The sequence below is a fragment of the Crinia signifera genome, chromosome 19 (assembly GCF_055691185.1).
Source record: "Crinia signifera chromosome 19, ASM5569118v1, whole genome shotgun sequence".
Classification (NCBI taxonomy): domain Eukaryota; kingdom Metazoa; phylum Chordata; class Amphibia; order Anura; family Myobatrachidae; genus Crinia; species Crinia signifera.
This window is the reverse complement of record NC_139226.1, coordinates 127860501-127880935: the sequence shown is the minus strand read 5'-3', so window position 1 is coordinate 127880935 and position 20435 is coordinate 127860501. Positions and strand designations below refer to the sequence as shown.

Genomic DNA, 20435 nt, shown 5'->3' with positions numbered 1-20435 from the left:
TTTCCTTTAGTAAATTTCCCCCTAATTGTCTGCATATACTTTTATTTCATCTTTTTATCACTTGTTTCTTTATTTTACTTCTTTATAACATTTATTATATCAATTACAGTTTAAAATGTCTAGTATGTTCCATGTTCCTGCATTCATAATATAACTGGTAAAAACACAGGACTTCATATACAGGGCCAGAGTGATAAACAGCCAGCCAATCAGCTCCTGCCTGACTTTTTCAAACACAGTCTGTGACATGGCAGGTAGGAGCTGATTGGCTGACTGTTTATCACTCTCTATTTTATCACTTTTGAAGCTTAGAGAATCTGGCCCTTAGATAGATGTAAAGAGTTGGGATCATTGGTCTACAGCATGATGGTCGACAGTTATTAGGTCAACACCATTAGGTCGACATGGGAAAAGGTAGACATGGGTCTAGGTCGACATGGGGAAAGGTCGACATGTCTATAGGTCGAAAGGTCATTAGTTTGACAGGTCGTTAGTGCGAGAGGTCATTAGTTTGACAATGTCTAGGTCGACAGTCAAAATGTCGATATGGGGTTTTTCACCGTTTTTTTACCTGCGCTCGCAATGCGTCGGGCACGGTGCCTCGCTACGCTCGGCACACTATTTTATTCTCCCGCCAGGCCCTAGTGGATGGTACGGCATGAAGTACCGCCTGTCGGCACATGTCGGCTCAAAAAAACAGTGAAAAACCCCATGTTGACCTTTAGACTGTCGACCTAGACACTGCCAAGCTAATGACCTGTCGAACTAATGGCCTTTCGACCTAGAACATTTTCCCATGTCGACCTAGACCCATGTCAACCTAATGGTGTCGACCTAATGGTGTCGACCATCATGCTGTAGACCAAATTACCGCACCCCGATGTAAATGCCATTTGTGACAGTGGCCCTATTTGCAATGTGGTCTGTTTGCTCTGGCGACTCTGCACTTGTGGCCCCCTGCTCTAAGGTTTTTGCTCGAAAGGATGACAGTAACCATGTCAATGTTAATAAGGTGGACAGTACAATGTCGGCATCATAAAATCATCATGGTCAACAGTCAACATCCTCAAACTGCCGACAGGTTCACAATGTTGACAACTGAAATGTTGCCGTTTGAAATGTTTAGTTCCAGAATGTCTACGTTAGTAATCAGGGGGAGAATACTCACCAGAAAACTACCATTAGAGGTCTGACCCGAAAGTGATTTGGGCTGTCAGGACCCAGAAGAAGAAATCGGAGCTGCCGCTGCAAACAAGAGTTCCTCATGTGGATGTATCAGCCTGGTAGAAAGAATGGTATGTTAGACATGATGAATGTCACAGTCACTATCAATATGGTGGGAATGTCGACATTTTTATGTTGACCTGACTGTTGATCATATGGAGCTGCAACATGGGTTGGAGGCAGAAGTAGATTAAGAGGAGAATCTGAAAGTAATCTCTGAGCCCCCCTGACAAAGAGGCAACCTGCCAATGATCAGTTCCCATGTACATGTGGTAGGGAATATAGATTGTAAGCTCCACTGGGGCAGGGACTGATGTGAATGTTCAAATATTCTCTGTACAGCGCTGCAGACTGTTAATAACATAAAATAAATAATACTTATTCCCCTCACCTGCTCTGCAACCCGTCGCTCTTCCCCTGTGCAGGAATTATGGGCATGCTGTGACTTGTGGTTCCACAGCTGGCTAACCTTGGGTTATCTACATACAGAAGAAAGTGATGAGAAGAGAAGTAACAAGAATGCAGTGAATGACTGAGCCTACTGCCTTGCCTCTGGTATATACATACAAATGAATTGTTGGTTTCCAAATGACGCCAAATGGTAATTTTTTCCCCTATAGTCTGGCAAAAAAGTGAAATATTAGGATTCAAATCTATTTCAGCAGCTTCCAACCTGAAGAACAGGTTTCATTCCTATCCAGATAAAAAGGGCTTCCTTACAGGAGGTGGTGACTCCCTCTTTATACTCCCTCCCACATTGTAGTTGCTGTTGCCCTGGAGCTCACTTGTTTGAATAGGGGCTGAATTGCTGGGCTGAGATCACTGCGGGTCGGGAAGCAGGGAAGAAACTTTGTTGTTCTTCAGCTTTCTCCTTGGGATATGTCAGGTTGGAATTTACTATGAAGAAGGAATTATCCTAGCTGGAGTTTGTGGACAAGTTCCCCAGCAGACGGTGTCAGTGAAGAAGGTCAGACATCTATGTCAGCTGTAATGTATGTGTCTGATATATATTGCATGGTTCTTTTGTTACAGTGAAGGGGAATATTGCAGTGTGCAGGCTGCTAATGTCACATGTTGGCATTGCTGCAGTGATGGCACATATCAGAGGTGTGCTGGGGATCTGCTGCTATTCCTGCTTCTTTCAAAGTCGCAGACACTGTAAAAAGTTTTCCCGGCATTATCTCACTCACATCATGTCTGTGCTACAGTATCTCTGCCTGCTGTCATTGGCTGTGAGATCAGCCTGCTGTGGTTATTACAAGGGGATTATTTTTAGATGGTTACATAGTCAGTGGCGGCACATGTCTTACCTCCATGGGGTTCTTATATATAAGGTTAGCTAGCAATTACCGGGATGCAGAAGTATCATCGTCAGATGTTTGCTGATTCCTGGCTGTGCATTATTCAGGTAATATGTAGTAAGCTCGATACGCTCTGTACGATAAGCTTCCCGATGACATCGTTAACGATATCAGTTACTGATATCAGTGGTGCTCCCGGACTAACGATTTAGCGCATACACACTGAACGATATCGTTAACACTATCGTTCTGTGACGTCGAACATGCATTCGCTGGCGGTATATACTCAGAATTTCACTGCACATTCAGACAACGGGCAGGGGTCATTAAACACCCACGGGAGCATGCATTGTTAATGATACGGTATAATGCGCTAGACTACAATATCGTTAGCAATATCGTTATTGTGCATATCAATTAAAATGATTGCATAGTGTGTATGCACCTTTAGAGGGGTATTCAATGCCTCTGACGGCGAGCAGCGCCGATAGCTCGCCGTCAGAGTATTCAACGGCCTCCCCTTCACTCCCCATTTCCACATTGCTGGTTCCTTTCAGCGAGGTGGAAACGGCGAGTGTGCCCATCAAAACGGCGGGGCTCACTGCAAAATGCAGCAGACTCACTGCATTTGCAGCGAACCTCGCCATTTAAGGGGATCCGGCGACTATTCCTCCCAAACATTGAATACGGCAAGGGGGTTGGACAGCGAGGATGGCTTTTCCTCGATGAAAATAAGCCATCGCCGTCGTACAAACCCCCTCGCCGACGGCATTGAATACACCTTTTAGTGTTAAAGGGCGAGATGTACTAAGCCTTGAAAAGTGATAAAATAGAGAGTGATAAACCACCAACCAATCAGCTCCCTCCTGTCATTTTTCAAACACAGCCTTTGACATGGCAGTTTGGAGCTGATTGACTGGTGGTTTATCACTCTCCCTTTTATCACTTTTCGAGCTTAGTACATCTGGCCCAAAGAGAGATAAAGTATATGGAGATAAACTACCAGCCAACCAGCTCCTGTCATTTTTGAAACACAGCCTGTAACATGGCTTTTAGGAACTGATTGGCCTCTACCTACTCTATCTCTCCTCAAGGCTTAGCACATAGACCTAGGGATGGCCACCGACCATCGATGATTCGAAATCATCGATGGTTCATGGCCGATGTTGAACACTTTTGCCATCGATGGGGAAGAACTAGATGGTTTTGCTCCATCGATGGAACAGCAAAACGATGTTTTAGCTCCGCCCTGGGCACCCGCGAAGCACGCCCCCCGTATTTTGATTGGCCCACAGGCTAATCAATCACACCCAATGGATGACCATCGATATGTAAAAATATTGATGGTCATCCATTGCACTATCGATGGCCAGTTGCAGAATTCCCATCGATGGAAACGATGGCCATCCCTACATGGACCCCTTTATGCGCTATTTGCAGGCGAATACATATATCTTATGTTGTGACAAGGGGCAGTATTCAATGAGAAAAATTCACCCTGTTTTATGGCGAATTTGTGCTTTTTTCGGCTTGGACGGAGCATTTTGCTCTCCAAAAGCGAGCAACCCTATTCAATGTGAAATATTCTTATAGTCTTTCTAAGTGATTTTCGCCGTGTCTCTCCGTGTAGCAGTTCTCCATCTTTTCATGGAGAGCTGGAATGTGAACTTTTAAACTAAAAGTTTTTTTTTTTTATTTTGGTGTAAAAATATCAGGATTTTTTTTCTGTGAAGGGGCATGTTATTTTTATTCATGTGTTTATAGCACATGAATATATATTTAATTTAAAAAATATATATTTTTTAATTTTTTTTTTTTTTTACACAGAGCAGCCAGCAGGGGGCCGTAGCTCTCGAGCCACTCATTAGATATTCATATATTCACTGCACCCGATCATTACATATGCACGATCGGGTGCAGTGAATACTGGGTCCCGCGCTGGCTATGGGGGGGGGGGCAGCTTGTGCTGCCTGGGTCCCGGGGAGCCCCCTCCCCTCCACATATGTTCTGGGGCAGCCAGGGAGACTTTAATCTCCCTGGCTGCCACCGTCCCCCGGCTCCCTGCCAGCTCCCTGCCGCGGGCGCTCGTCCGCTGCAGGGGTTAAGACTCGCCGCGAGTGGCGGCGAGTCTTAACCACATTGAATAGAGCGAGCAGGAGAGGCAGCGAGCCCTCTGGAACACGGCGAGTGCATGGCGAGAGAAAAAATCTCTCGCCATGCACGGCAAATTTTTCACATTGAATACTGCCCAAGGCCTGAATTATCTTCTGCCAGTGACTCATTACAGTACATCGCTTCAAATTATTACATGCCTACTCATATTATTTTCTACCAGTGTCTTATTACACGGCTGCAGACATATTATTTTCTGACCAACATATAAGCACAAACACAAATAGATAAATAGTGGTGTTATATCACAAAACTGAGATACACCGAGAAACGCAATTCTGAATAGAAGTTTTTAAATATTTATACGATTTCATTGATAATTGCTATTCATATTGGTCCTCTCAATATTATACCTTTAGGGCTCAGCTTTGCCCCCACCAGATGAGCAGTACTCAGATATATTGGTATACATCCTACGGAACATACTTTGAACAATATCGCTCAATTTGACCCTCCGTTTAATATTTCGGCCAGTGTGTATGCAGTGAATGTTGTGCGCTTATCCGGCTTGTTAATGAAGGTCAGACATATGCGAAAATCCCGGGTTTTTTCACATGAACGCACCCAAACCCAGGACCAGCGTATGTCTGAAAGGGTATACCCGGGATTTCACTCCCGGATACTGAGCACCTGCAATTGACCAGGGTTTTTCCCGGTATTTAACTCCCGGGTATAATACCCGGCTTATGTCTGAATGGGTTTACCCGGGTTTTTCAGTTTGAAACATGTGATGTTGCTTTTTTTTTGCTGCTGGGGCGTGTCCCATATTAATGATGAAACACTGAAATGCTTAAAAAGCCTGGCTTATGTGTGAAAGGGGTATACCCGGGTTTTTCCCGGATTTGAGGTGTAGTGTGAAAGGGGGTCTGTTACTAAAATCCCGGGAGTGACCTGGGTTGAAAATCCCGGGTAAACCTGGCCAAAATCCCGGGTGTATGTCTAAAAGGGGTATTACTGTCTTGGCACATGCAGCTCAACTTTGGCTATTTTGTTGTGACGTATTACTAGACTCTAGCTAGATTGTTCATCATTTGGCATATCGTTAGGTGCACTGTGTATTAGGGATGCCAATCGCTGCCCATTTTTTCAATCCCCCCCCCTCCCAAACATTACATGGTGCGGCCGGGGAGTGGGGCAGATGTTGCCGGGGTGCCACACTGAGCGAGAGGCAGACGTGTACGGGGTTTCAGCCTGCACTGTGACCTTTGACATCACGTCATGCAGGGTCAGGAACAGTCGGGCAGCATCTGAGCGTGCGCCGTGATTGAAATCTTGGCGATTTTGAGGCCAAATCCAGTGATCCCGTCAATCCCAGTCCCGGGATTGGCCACCCTAGTGTGTATGCATAATATAGTTTGTCCAGGACGGGTTGGGATCATATGGTCGACAGTCATTAGGTCGACACCATTAGGTCGACATAGGAGAAGGTCGACGTGTGAAAAGGTCGACATGGTTCTAGGTAGAAAGGTCATTAGTTCGACAGGTCGTTAGTTCGAAAGGTCATTAGTTCGACAATGTCTAGGTCAACAGTAAAAAGGTCAACGTGGGGTTTTTCACTGTTTTTTTACCTGAATGTCAACACAGTTGACATGGACACAGTTTAAAGTGCACCGCAACCCCTTGCATTGCTCGCTGCGCTTGCGATGCGTCGGGCATTTTATTCTCCCTCCACGCCCTAGTGGATGGTAGGGCATGACATGTCGGCTCAAAAAACAGTGAAAAACCCCATGTCGACCTTTTGACTGTCGACCTAGACACTGTCGAACTAATGCCCTGTCGAACTAATGCCCTTTCGACCTAGTATCATGTCAACCTTTTCCCATGTCGACCTAGACTCATGTCAACCTTTTCCCATGTCGACCTAACGGTGTCGACCTAATGACTCGACCATCATGCTGTAGACCAAATGACCGCATCCCTCCAGGACACTGAAAAGTTCAAGTAAAATTGTTCAGCAATATCTTTCACTGTACACATCGTCTAGCGCAGGGGTAGCCAACTCCGGTCCTCCAGAGCTACCAACAGGTCACAATTTTCTAGATCATCAAGCTGGGACACAGGTGCACTCATTACTGACTGACACATTATAAATGATTCACAGGTGGAGCTAATTACTTCACTTGTGATTCTGTGAGGAGACCTGGAAAACGTTAACTGTTGGTAGCTCTCGGAGACTGGAGTTGGCTACCCCTGGTCCAGTGTGTATGGGACATTAGAAGCACCTGCCCATTTTTGTTTGTTTATTACATATTACTAGCCTAGTCATATAGCAGATGTAGCATCTGTAACATAACATTTTCATACTACATGTGATATAGACGCCTCCTTCACGGTAGCAATTACTATATTTTGCATTTTATAACCAATGTAGCTGCAAGCTGATGACAGTCTACCTGCACACTAAATTAGTCATTTTGTCACAAATTAATTTGTATTAAGTTGCATAAATATACACGGCATGACGCTTGGCTTTGCCCGCTTGTATGGGAAATGTATTTTTGCCTTTCTAGGAAGTTTAGCGACTATATCGCACCTAGAAGTATATAAAATGCAGCGCTAGTAGTCAATGGCTACACATTATTTTCAGACAATTGCTATAATATGGCTACAACTGTATTATTTATAGATATGTATTACTGATTGTTACAAATTACATGACTACTCCTTATAACTGTGACTTATTACATGGCTACATACTGTAGTAGGCATTACATGATTAAACATATTATTTTCTGAATGTTAAACATCACATAACTACTGCCCCTTTCAGACCGCACTTTTTACCCCTTATTTTGCCGTTTTTTTACCGTTTTAAAACGGTAATTTGTGCAGTCTGAAAGGTGCAGAGTGAATTTACCGGTTCTATTGAACTGGTATTTCTAAACGGTAATAAAGCAGGGTCCTACCCGTTTCAGACCCGGTTTTTTTCATCCTCTGTTTTCTATGGGTTAAAACGGGTTCAGTGTTGTGAAGGGACAAAAACTGCACTGAAATACCGTTTAACCCCTTCACGACATATGACGTATATATACGTCATATGTCGGTTGCGGGGGAATCAAGCCAGCTCACGGAGTGAGCTTGCTTGAAAGAGAGCAGGTAATGGCTGTATATTACAGCCAGGTCCCTGCTCTCACGGCCACGAGCGGCGAGTTCGCCGATCGTGGCCGTTTAACCCTTTAAGCACCGCGGGCAAAGCGCCCGCAGTGCTTAAATAGCTGATCGGAGGGGGGGCGCCCCCCTCCGGCGCCGATCGGGGCCCCCCGCAGCGAGATCGGAGGGTGCCGATCGGTTGCCATGGTAGCCAGGGGTCTAATGTAGACCCCTGTGCTGGCCGTGTATGCATACCTATTACATCCTGCCTCAGGCAGGATGTAATAGGAAGTGCATAAAATCACTACATTCAGCCATAGAGCTCTATGGCTGAACCTAGTACAGGCGATCGCGCCCCCTAGTGGTCAAGTACACTAGGGGGCCTTGTAGTAAAAGTTAAAAAAAAAAAAAAAAAGTTAAAAAAAAAAAAAAAAAAAATTAAAAGTTCAAATCACCCCCCTTTCCCCATTTCCCAAATAAAAATAAATAAAAAAATAAAAAAAATAAACATATTTGGTATCGCCGCGTTCCTAAAAGTCCGATCTATTAAAATATAACATTAGTTATCCCGCACGGTTAAAGGCGTAAACGGAAAATAATCCCCAACGCCAAAACTACGTTTTTTTGTCGCATCGCCTACCCAAAAAAAAATAGCTAAAAGAGATCAGAAAGTCGCCCATATCCCATAATGGTATTAATTAAAAAGTACACTTCAGCCCGCAAAAAATGAGCCCTCACCCAGGTCCGTAGGTGGAAAAATAAAAAAGTTATAAGCCGCAGAACATGGCGACGCGACGCAAATTCGAAAAACCGTAACATATTCTATTTTTTTTTTTAGTCGTAAAACGTAACGAAAACTATATAAGTTTGGTATCACCGGAATCGTAACGACCCATAGAATAAAGATAACCCATCATTTTAAACGAACTATGAACTCCAAAAAAACCGTAACCAGCGCAAAATTGTGGAATTGCGTTTTTTTTTCTTTTTACCCCACATTGAATTATTTCCTGATTCCCCAGAATATTATACGGTTTAGTAAATGGTACCATTAAAAAGTACAACTTGTCCCGCAAAAAAAAAGCCCTCGTGTCTATATAGCCGGAAAATTAAAAAAGTTACGCTTATTTGAACGCAAGGAGGAAAAAAAAAAAAATTACCTTAAAAGGCAATGTCGTGAAGTTAAGGGTTAAGGACATGCGGTGTGAAAGGGGTTTTAGCTGGCAGACCCGTTTTTAGAAACGTTTTAAAATACCTGGTCAAAGCCAGTTTTGCGGTCTGAAAGCAGCATAATAATCAGAATAGTTTCTAACACTGACTTATTACATGGCTACTTGTACAGGTTGAGAATCCCTTATCCGAAATGCATGGGACCACAAGCATTTTTGATAAGGGATTTTTGCAGATTTTGGAATATTTTGTTTTTTCATACTTACCTGGGCAGTGCCCCAATGGTCCCCCGGTGTCCATGGGGTTCCCTGGCACCCACGGCAGCCTTCGGAATCCTCTTAGTGGCATCTCTAGTCCCATGGGTGCATTGCGCAAGTTCACCGGTGACGTCGCTGGCGCGTCCATGCAATACATCCTTGGGACCTGGGATGCCGCTGAATAGGATTCCGATGGCCGCCGTGGACATCGGGAGACGAGGTAAGTATGAAAAAAGAGGGATGGGGGAAAAAAGAAAACAAAATATTCTGAAAAACCACTGTTTTCGGAATATTTCGGTTTTTGGAATATATGGATAAAGGAGACTCGACTTGTATTATTATCAGACAGTTAATAAAAAAACTATTTATAGTCATTTTTTATATATTTATATGGCTAAACCTTTAAAAAAGTTACAATTCCTTAATTACATATTTACTAGACATATACTTTAAAAAAGAAAAACTATTTATTAAAGCTTCAGTATAAAGCAATAAAAGGTTATCTTATAAAACTTAGCTGTTGTCTGCATTAAAACACAATTATAAGATATTTCAACTATGTCAAAATGATACATCACAATTTCACAAAATCAAAGATATAAATCAATTAAAGCATTTAAGTTGTTAAGAGGATTGGAGAATCTTCCAAAAGTACACGTGTTTCGTACCATAAAGTTCTTTCAAAGCATTTCCAAAGTGAGTCCTTCATAGGAATCGGCAAAGTCTCACTATAACTATCCCATATGTCAAAGACTTTTTTAACACGGGACTCCTTTTGAAGCGAGGCTTCCAGCCAGTTCATGTGAAGTTTTATCTTAAATATTGTAAGAGAAGGTTTTGTAGATTGTGTCCAGAGTTGTAATATGGTCTTACGTGCAGCCGAAGGTAGGTAAGCTCAGTAGGTAAGATCCCAAAGAGCGCTCCCACTCAGAGGTAATGGATATTAATCGCTGGGGTGATAGTTACGCGTGGGGCTGTGCATGGATATCGCTTTGCCCCTACACATGGAGTGATGTCTGTATCCAAATATCTGACAAATTTACTGTATTTACTTTAAATGGACTAAAACTCTAAAACCAACTGAAATTGATTACTCCGCCCCCGACACCCGGAAGTTCCGCCCCGAGTTCTGATTGGCCCACGTTCCATTCAGTCAAATATAACGGATGACCATGAACAGCTAAAACTATCGATGATTATACACCAAATTGTTTACAACTATCGATGGTTGGGTGCAGAACCGCGATTCTGCACCGATGGCCATCCCTAGGGCAGGCTCGTTCAAAGCACCGCCCGCCTTCAGGAGCAGGGACCCGGTAAATGACAGAAGAAATTGGTACAATTGTACAGGCACCCTGATGGGTGATTACTATGTTAAATGCACCCCCATTGTTAACGCCACCCCCACTATCAACGCCAACCCGTAGTGTGGCGAGCCCACGAGGGGCGGCGGTACGCATCCTCCGACGTTTTCATACCCCCACTATCCACGTCGGCGTGGAGTTGATTTTGTATAGTGTAGCGAGCCCTGCGAGGGGACGCGGAATACATGTGAAGTAATCGGCGTCCCCTCGCCACGCTTCGGGCTCGGTGGCTCGCTGCGATCGCCACACTATATAAAATCAACTCCACGCCGACGTGGATAGTGGGGGTATGAAAAGGTCAGAGGACGCGTACTGCTGCCCCTCGTGGGCTCGCTGCGCTTGCCACGCTTCGGGTTGGCGTTGATAGTGGGGCTGGCGTTAACAATGGGGGGTGCATTTAACATAGTAATCACCCATCAGGGTGCCTGTACAATTAAAATTGGGTCTGGTCGCATCGCATGCGATCGTGTCGCATGCGACGCGATGCGATCCGATCGATACGATGTCATAAGATGAAAATCGTGTGCTAGGAAACAAGTACCAAGACATTTTTTTTAAAATAGATAAAATGAGAAGACTGACAAAACGATGCACAGGGCCGCGCATGAGATTTAACGATTTGCGGTAACAGGCCGATTTATCGGCCTATCGGGCTGTTGTGTGTGGGCACCTTAAGAAATTACACAAAAATATTTTTATTTTTGCATAAACAAAATATGGTTCTGGCTGGGGAATTATCTCTCTTTTAATGCAAACATTTGCACAGTGAAAGATACACAACAAACCGAATAACATACAGCGCTGTGCTTCCGGGGCTTGCAAATGATCACCCTCTACCCACTGGGATGCTGCATGCTGCACTTTATAAACTCTGCAGAAAAAGGATCAGCCATGGCATACGCAGTTGAATGAAGGGGGGGAGGGGGGGGTTGATCATTCCATATAAATACAAATAGTGTTGCTAGTACAAATACTGCTTTCACATTGCAGAAATGGGTAATGACACGGTGTTCTTAAATGGGACTTTAAAACGGGTCTGAGCCTTGAGACCTTTCACATTGCAGGTGAAAACCGTTTTAAAAATCATTTAATACCATTCAAACATTCAACCCGTTTAACCCCCAAGGGACACGTTTCAAGCCATTGAAATAGAGCTGTTCAAACTGCCCAAAAAACGGCTTTAAAACGTGTAGGACTCTGCTTTTTAACCGTGTTGAAATACCGGTTAACTTTAACCGGTAAATCAACTCTGGCACTTTCACACTGCAGCCTTAAACGTTTTAAAATGGAAAAAAAACGGCAATATACCGTTTTAAAAGTGCGATGTGAAAGGGGTATAACAATATTATTTACATTTATTTATTTTCTCAGAACCAGCATATATCATGAACTTCCATAATCACAAGAGCATACAGTACCTACCTTTTTGTGCTGGTCCTCGTACACCTATACATCAGCATGTTGGGTGACGAAATGACCTCCATTATGTGCCCAGTAGAGATGCCTTCATTATCTTTGTACTTCGTTACGATCACATAACTTTTTGTGTCTTCTTCTATCTTTGTATTATGGGTTTATAGTAACATGTAATCAGTGGTGTCAACGCTAGTAATCTGTATATCGTTTTATCCAACCTGTAATCTATCGGCTATGTCGTCACACAATCCAGTACAACCTATCATCAGCGAGTGTGTTTAGAGTACAGACGCAGATAAGGATAAACAACTGCAAACAAAAAGAAAGGTTCAGGTGGTGGTTAGTGAGATAGGTGCGACATGATATCAGGTGATGACTAAGCTGCTTCTCCGTCACTTTGAAGCTCTGAGTGTCCAGAAGCAATATACTGAGATCACAAGGGTTGATTGGTTGACTGTGTAGGATACAATACATCATGCAAGGTTTGCCAAGACATGACCCAGGCAGAAATCCATATGTAGTTATTTTATGACATCACAATCAGGGACTGAAGACTTATGAGAGCAAGAAGATACTTTCCTGATGTAGGGTCTAATGCAAAAATGAACCTCGGCGTATCTGTAGAGCACATATTTCATGTTTCTGACACTACGTATGCGCTAGAGCTGAGCGTGTGCAAGTATGGGTTCTGTAGAGGTGTACGCATTCCGGTCGCATCTATATTTGTGGCTGGAACATGTCCAGCAACAGAAGGACACTAATACTGCATTCTCCTGCTGTCATTCCCTTCGCCAATTCTGTATATTTATCTTGGTACTCTTTACCTAGCACGGTGCCCACGATTTTGATCGTGGGCATCGCAGGTAAAAAAATCGCGGGCATTGAATGCACTAAAAATCGGGTGCGACGCGACCGACGCGATGCCCGCGATTTCCCATAGGGATCAATGTTAAATTTCTCAATTGACCCGATTTTACTGTTCAATGCCTCAATTGACCCGATTTTTCCATAGGAAACAATGTTAAATGGGCCACAGAGGCCAAATAGCCACCCTGAAGTGTGAAATGGCCCCCACAATTGTTAACGCCACCCCACGATCAACGTGAACCCGAAGCGTGGCGAGCGCAGCGAGCCCGCGAGGGGCGGCGGTACGCGTCCTACGACCTTTTCATACCCCCACTATCCACGTCGGCATGGAGTTGAGAATAGAATAGTGTGGCGAGCGCAGCGAGCCACCGAGCCCGAAGCGTGGCGAGCGGACGCGGATACCTACACAGGTAAACGCGTCCCTTCGCAGGCTTCACAGGTATCCGCGTCCCCTCGGATATTCCCCGCTGCTTAGCAGCTGACAGGGGGGACTCCCAACAACCCCCCACACCGCGGGACACTGCCGCCCGTTCCTTGCCAGGGACCAGCAGATTTTGTCTGCGGTCCCGGCTCCCCCCCCTGGCTTCTGCTGGTATGAAAACGGACTATCACACAATGTCCGCCCCCATACAGCAGACAGTTTCAGAGAACTGTCTGCTGTATGGGGGCGGACATTTTACGATCCTTCATTTTCATTTCAGCAGACCCAGGAGGGGAGCCGGGACCGCTGCGCAGACAGGTAAATCTGCAGGTCCCGGCCGCAGCACAGACGCGGCAGCGGCATTACAATAGCCCCGCAGACCCCCAGCACCCGCACTTACACAGCACCTCCCCGCTACCGCGGGGTCTGCGGGGCTATTGTTACGCCAGTGCTGCTTAAATAACCGATTTTGCTATTAAACTCAGCAAATTTTCTGTTTGCAATCAATGAGATGAATGAGACTGCAAAGAACACACACACACACACACACACACACACACACTTGTAGGGTTAGTTGTACGCTACTGTATGATTACTTGGTTTGACTAGCAGCCAGCTCCTGATAAGAGAGGAAGACTTGGGTCAAAGTTCAGAGTGATTACAGCCTTGTTCTTTCCTATTGAAGACAGAGCACGTACCAGAAACAAACTTCAGTGAGATGACTGTATTTATCAGAGGAAGCACTTACACACACACCGACACACACCGACACACACACATTCATTCCAAGAAAAACTTTAAAGCAAGAAGATACACAAGGGTCTCTGCAAGAATGTCAGCCATACAAGGGAATGAGGTACAAGGGTACCTATCCTAATCCTAACCTTATCCTAAGGTGCATACACACTAGATGATCTAGTAGACAATATGCACAATATTGTAAATAGAGAGTGCCCTATGGAGCACAAATAAATCTTATTTTAGATTTACGACATTGTTACTTACTTGCTACACATCGCCCATTAATACCTGGAGCGCTTTTTATTATTAGCAGGTAGAAAATATATATATATAGATTATCTAGTGAGGGTGCAATGAACAGTTTCATCATGTTCCTGACTCACTGCTTGGTAGGAACAGGGCAGCTGAGAGGAATGCCGGGCCCCGGTAAAATTTGGGGGCGTGGTCTAAGTGTGGGAACCTCCCTCACTTAGACCACGCCCCCAAAATGTTTAGAGGAGAGTGAAAGAAAACTCTAAAAACTGTAATCTCAGCAACCGCACACACCTACAGCATGTGCTGCACTGACAGCAGGCTCAGCATGACCCCTGCAGGGCCCCTCCAGCAAGCCTGGGCCCGGGTAATTAGTACCCGCTCCCCACCCCCCCCCCCCCCACTGCACATTAGCCACTGGTCCTAATTTTCAAGGAAAAGGATATGCTATGGACTTAAAGGGTCATAGCAGGTCTCCCTTTGACGCCCCAGTGGCCTAGCAGTGCTCCTTAAATAGCAAGTAAATGGAGGGTTTTTAGCCATGCCTAGTTGTATCTCATTCTCAGATACCCTTCTCCACTTGACTATTGACCGCATCTGGCTTGTTGTTGATTTTAAACTCTAGAGCAGAGAGAAAGCCTTATTTTTTCATACAAGAGCCTCTTGTTGTACAAGCACTTAATATAGTCTCATGATCCATTGTATTGGATGCTCTTTTTCTTCCAGAGGTGCCGTTACTTTCTTCCATGGATTATTTTGCCATTGATCATGGCAGCTCTACTTTCTTGAGTCCATCTTTGACCGTCCAGCTCTGTCTTCTCTTTTCAATTTTCTGTTTTAGCCTTGCTATAGGCTCCTTGTCTACTCTTTGGAGCAGTCTTAATTCTTTGGGAGCTTCTCACTGCTGTACCCCAGTGTCAGCCTGTTGACTGTAATGTAAGTCAATACAAAGGGGCAAGGTGAGTGGTTTTCATGTGGGCCCCTGTTCTGGCTTCCGATTTACAGAGCTTGAATCTGAAAAGTTTTTCGATGCCAGAAGACATCATAGCCTCACTTCTTCAGGCATCATCAGTTAGGGCATGGGTCCTCAAACTGCGGCCCTCCAGATGTTGTGAAACTACAAATCCCAGCATGCCTTGCCACAGTTTTAACACTCCCTTATAGCAAAACTGTGGCAAGGCATGCTGGGATTTGTAGTTTCAAAACATCTGTAGGGCCGCAGTTTGAGGACCCATGAGTTAGGGCTTCTTCACAGCTAGACCTGGCAATGTCTTCCAGATGTCCTTCAAACTTCATTCAAATAAGTGTTTCTGTGTCCATGGGGCCCATTATCTGGGGACATGTACATATTTGCATGGATTTCAAGTTCTGCAGGTCAGGAGTGTCCTGTCACTATAGGTCACTGAAGTTTGAGCCATGAGGGTGGGAGCACCCAGTTGGAAATGGGCATCTTCAGGTCATAGCAGCAAGTTCTGATGTGACAGCAGACTGATTGTGGCTTTACTTATTACGCAAGCCATTAGGAAATACACGTCACGTGTCAAGACACTCGAGGGTTGATGTATCAAGAAGTAAAAACAGTGGAGCAATATAGATGTTGCCCGTAGCACCCAATCAGCTTCCAATTTAAAAAAATGTATTTGATAAATGCTACCTCAATTGGTTGCTAGGGCAATGTTTCCACTGGTCCTCGTCTCTACTCATTCACTGCTTGATACATCCACTTATTGGTAAGAGTAGAGTTCAACTGCCAACCAGAGAACTCCTCAGGGAGCCGGAGTGGAGGCAATGGGGTGGGATGAGGTGGCGGTGAAGGGATGAGGAGGTCCAGATCCAGCTAGATAGACTCAACAGGAAAGCTAAGGATGGAGGGCATCGTGAAACTGGAGGATGTAAACGGACAAAAAAGATCAATGAGCAAAGGACCACAGCCGAATCAAGTTAGGCGGGTAGTGTTGGTAAGCAGCAGGGTAACGCGTCCGCCAACTTTTTTTTATGTTGTCCATTTTTTTTTATCAGTTTTACTCTGCAATGATTGTATTATGAACATAATTGAATATTACATTTTACCTATGAATACGAGACCACATTCCAGCACTGCTCTATTGGTGTCTGTCCTTGTAATATCTTTGTAGACATACACCAGGTTTCTTGCAAATACAGATTTTTTCTCTGATCACAGAAAAATCGACCGATATACTGAATGTAAAATGAAGGTTGATATCTATAACGTCTATTTAAGTGACAATGTGGTGACATAAATATTTAAATACACGAATATGCAGGCAGCTCCCAGTAACTGACCTATTTGGGAACATTTTGTACACATGCAGCATGTAAATCTCTTTTTTTGCATTATGTGTTTGATATATCTTATGCAAAAATAGCACAAAAGCGTGTGACATCACTCCCAAGAAGGTCCAGGAGGAGTGAAAGGGAAATCGCATCAGACTTCAGGGTTAGACATATCTAACCCTGAAGTTACCCTTGATGAGGCGAAGGACATGGCAAGATTGGTCAGTGAGAGCACATGGAATATATCTCATTACAGCCAGCATAGATTATAGCAGACTGGCAGGTTGCATTCACTTGGAATTGAATTCTACCAATATGAAAATATTTTTCATAGTGGGATTTCCCATAACTAAGGGGTAGATGTATGAAGCAGTAATAAGGGAGGAGAAGTGATAAAGTGCCTGGTACTTTATCACCAGCCAATCAGCTCCTGACAGTTAAGTTATAGGCTGGGTTTAAAAAGGGACAGTTAGAAGCTGATTGGCTGATAGTGAGGTACGCGTCCTCCGACCTTTTCATACCCCCACTATCCACGTCGGCGTGGAGTTGATTTTATTTAGTGTGGCGAGCAGACGCGGAATACGAGCCCGAAGCGTGGCCAGCGCAGCGAGCCCCATGCGGGGACGCGGATTACTTAACATGTCCTTACTGACTGTTTTCAAACACAGCCTGTAACATGGCAGTTAGGAGCTGATTGGCTGGACGTCACCCTTGCATTTATCTCTTATTGAGGCTTTATACATCTGCCCCATAGAGAGATGTGAGGTTGTGTAGGTAGGGGCCCCACTGTACTGTTTTGCTTGGGGGCCCATAATACTGTTAAGATGGGCTATTAAAATGTTTAGATTTCCATCACACACTAACAACAGCTCAAGATAGTCCTAGTTTTTTTTTTTTTAATGGCCTTTGCTGCTTTCATGCTGGGTGTAACTATGCAAATGTATGGTTACTTGTCACTTTCTTCTTTTGTTGCCGGTTACAAGGAAAAAAGCCTCAACGAGGTGCGGAATTTACGCCCCAGCTCCTGGAGCAGCCCCATCATGGGAAATTGGGGTTAGCACATCATTATACATTGCTGTGATTTGCAATGATACATTACGACAGTTGCACAACCACCTGTGGTAAACAGAGCTCTGTGAAGAGAAAGTACTGTGCCAGATGTATCAAGCTTCAGAAAGTGATAAAATAGAAAGTGATAAACAACCAGCCAATCAGCTCCTACCTGCCATTTTTTAAACACAGTCTGTGACATGGCAGGTGGGAGCTGATTGGCTGGCTGTTTATCACTTTTGAAGCTTAGTGTATCTGGCCCTCTGTCCTTAGCTGTTTGAGACATTATAACTCCAGTGTTGCTATGCCACATGTGTTTTTATATTAGCCAGGGCCGGATTAAGGTATGTGGGGTAGGGTTGCCTACCCTCCCGGAATGGCCGGGAGGGTCCCGGAAATCGGGTCCCCCTCCCGCCCCCCCAGAAAGCGGGGCAACCCTCCCTCGAATCCCCCGCCAGCACCCACGACCCCCCCTCGGGATCCGCGGGTCAAATGGCGCGAATTGCGACGTTTTAGCCCCGCCCACCGCGTACAATGCATTAAAAATGGCATTGCACGTTGGGGGCATGGCTAAAATGGCACGATCACTCGGTATACGCCCCCAAACAAATAGCCACTAGTGTGGCTCCACCCCAGCCTCATCCTTTTTCACTCCCCGCAGCCCCGCCCCACCTGAGCTGGCTGCCCTCTCCTGGAAAGGGGGAGCCAGAAAGTAGGTAAGTATGATGTGGGAGCCCTTGACAACAAAAATTGTCCCCTCCGCCCTCTACCCCCCCCCCCCCTCCTCCTCCGCACTCACACTGGCCATCGGAGTTGAAGCTGCTGCACGGGCACGGCCTCTTCATGGCGCCTGGGACACGGGGTTATCAGGCGGGGAGAGCAGGGTAGGTCCCCCCGGAGACAGTGTGACAAGAGAGCAGGGCAGCGGGGAGATGCGGGGCTGGCAGGTGAGTGGGAGAACACGGTATCTATCCCCCAGCACTGCTGCAATGCTTCACACGCTGCGGCGGATGGACAGTGGCGGGGTCCCTGCAGCGGATGGGAACTAATTCCCATCCACCTCAGGGACCCCGCCACTGACTGTCCAGCCTCTGCAGGGACCCCCTCCCCACCCCGCGCTGCCCAGACCGCAGAGACGTATTGCCCGGACCCTGCTGCCTGCCACCACCCACCTGGAGTGTGGGGGACCCCGATGTGGGGGGGCCCCGGGGCTAATTTGGTAACCTGTGCAGTACCCTGGTTTAGATATTCTGCATCAGGGTAACTAGACGGTTCTTGATGTCACAATTTATGGTAAGGTTGACAGTATTTGTCAGTAACTTGTACCTTCATTTTCTTAATGTAGTTTTAATTAGTTCTTATGTGGATGTTCCGTTTGCAGGTAATTCATATTTTTAAGTAGTGAATCTGGTTAGCGGCAGGACACTCCTCGACCTTTACAGTGGTGCCATAAATCTGGTGCTGCACCATTGCTTTCTTACATGACAGGAAGGTGTTAAGGTAGAGTTTGTCTTCTTATCTGCTTCATAAAACAAGCTGTAATACATAAATGCAGGTTAATGATTGAATAAGGGAAGTTCATGCATTGTGCTGTACATAGAGTCTAGACTTTGTACAGAAAAGTTCCCTTTGAAATGTTCATCTTTGCGGAATAGAAATATACAAACGCCCTGAAGGTCGAGACAGCAGTGAACGTATACCTCCACCACTCAGAACAGAGTTCTGGTCAGGGGAGGCAGGGGAGGCAGTGCTTCCCCTGTAATTTTGTGTCAAATAATACAAAGAATATACCTATGAGACATATTCTGTCATAAGAGTTTTCGGTACTCTTTACCTAGCACGGCGCCCATCGCGGGCATCGCGGCCATCGCATGCACTAAAAAATGGGTGCGACGCGATGCCCGCGATTTCCCATAGGGAACAATGTTAAGTGTGATTGGACGCGATTTGAGTGTTCAATGCCTCAATGCCCGCGATTTTTCCATAGGAAACAATGTTAAATGGGCCACAGAGGCCAAATAGTCCCCCTGAAGTCTGAAATGGCCCCCACAATTGTTAACGCCACCCCACGATCAACGTGAACCCGAAGCGTGGCGAGCGGCGGCGGTACGCGTCCTCCGACCTTTTCATACCCCCACTATCCACGTCGGCGTGGAGTTGAGAATAGAATAGTGTGACGAGCGCAGCGAGCCACCGCGCCCGAAGCAGGGCGAGGGGACGCGGATACCTTCACAGGTAAACGCGTCCCTTCGCGGGCTTCACAGGTATCCGCGTCCCCTCGTGGGGCTCGCTGCGCTCGCCACGCTTCGGGCTCGCTGCGCTCGCCACACTATTCTATTCTCAACTCCACGCCGACGTGGATAGTGGGGGTATGAAAAGGTCGGAGGACGCGTACCGCCGCCCCTCGCGGGCTCGCTGCGCTCGCCACGCTTCGGGTTCACGTTGATCGTGGGGTGGCGTTAACAATTTTGGGGGCCATTTCAGACTATTAGGGCTCTGTGGCCCATTTAACATTGTTTCCTATGGAAAAATCGCGGGCATTGAGGCATTGAACACTAAAATCGCGTCCAATCACACTTTTAACATTGATCCCTATGGGAAATCGCGGGCATCGCGTCGCACCCGTTTTTTTTTAGTGCATGCGATGGCCGCGATGCCCGCGATTTTTTACCCCCGATGACCGCGATGGACATCGTGGGCGCCGTTCTAGGTAAAGAGTACCGAGTTTTCTTTATATTATTTTAGTAATTTGTAATATTTTAAATAATTTGGGAGGCACCGATAAGTGTGCCTCCCAAACAAGTAAAGGGGATGA

General features: G+C 45.6%; 1 protein-coding gene across 2 annotated transcripts in view; it reads left to right on the top strand.

Annotated features, from left to right (window-relative positions):
• The first annotated feature begins 2044 nt into the window (after nt 1-2044).
• The window catches only part of PLCH2 (phospholipase C eta 2), a 595308-nt gene continuing 576917 nt past the window's right edge, over nt 2045-20435 (top strand). For both annotated transcript variants that reach the window (XM_083163311.1, XM_083163318.1), the window contains exon 1: nt 2045-2191. The gene's annotated coding sequence lies outside the window, so the exon portion shown is untranslated. The remainder of the gene's footprint in view (nt 2192-20435) is intronic.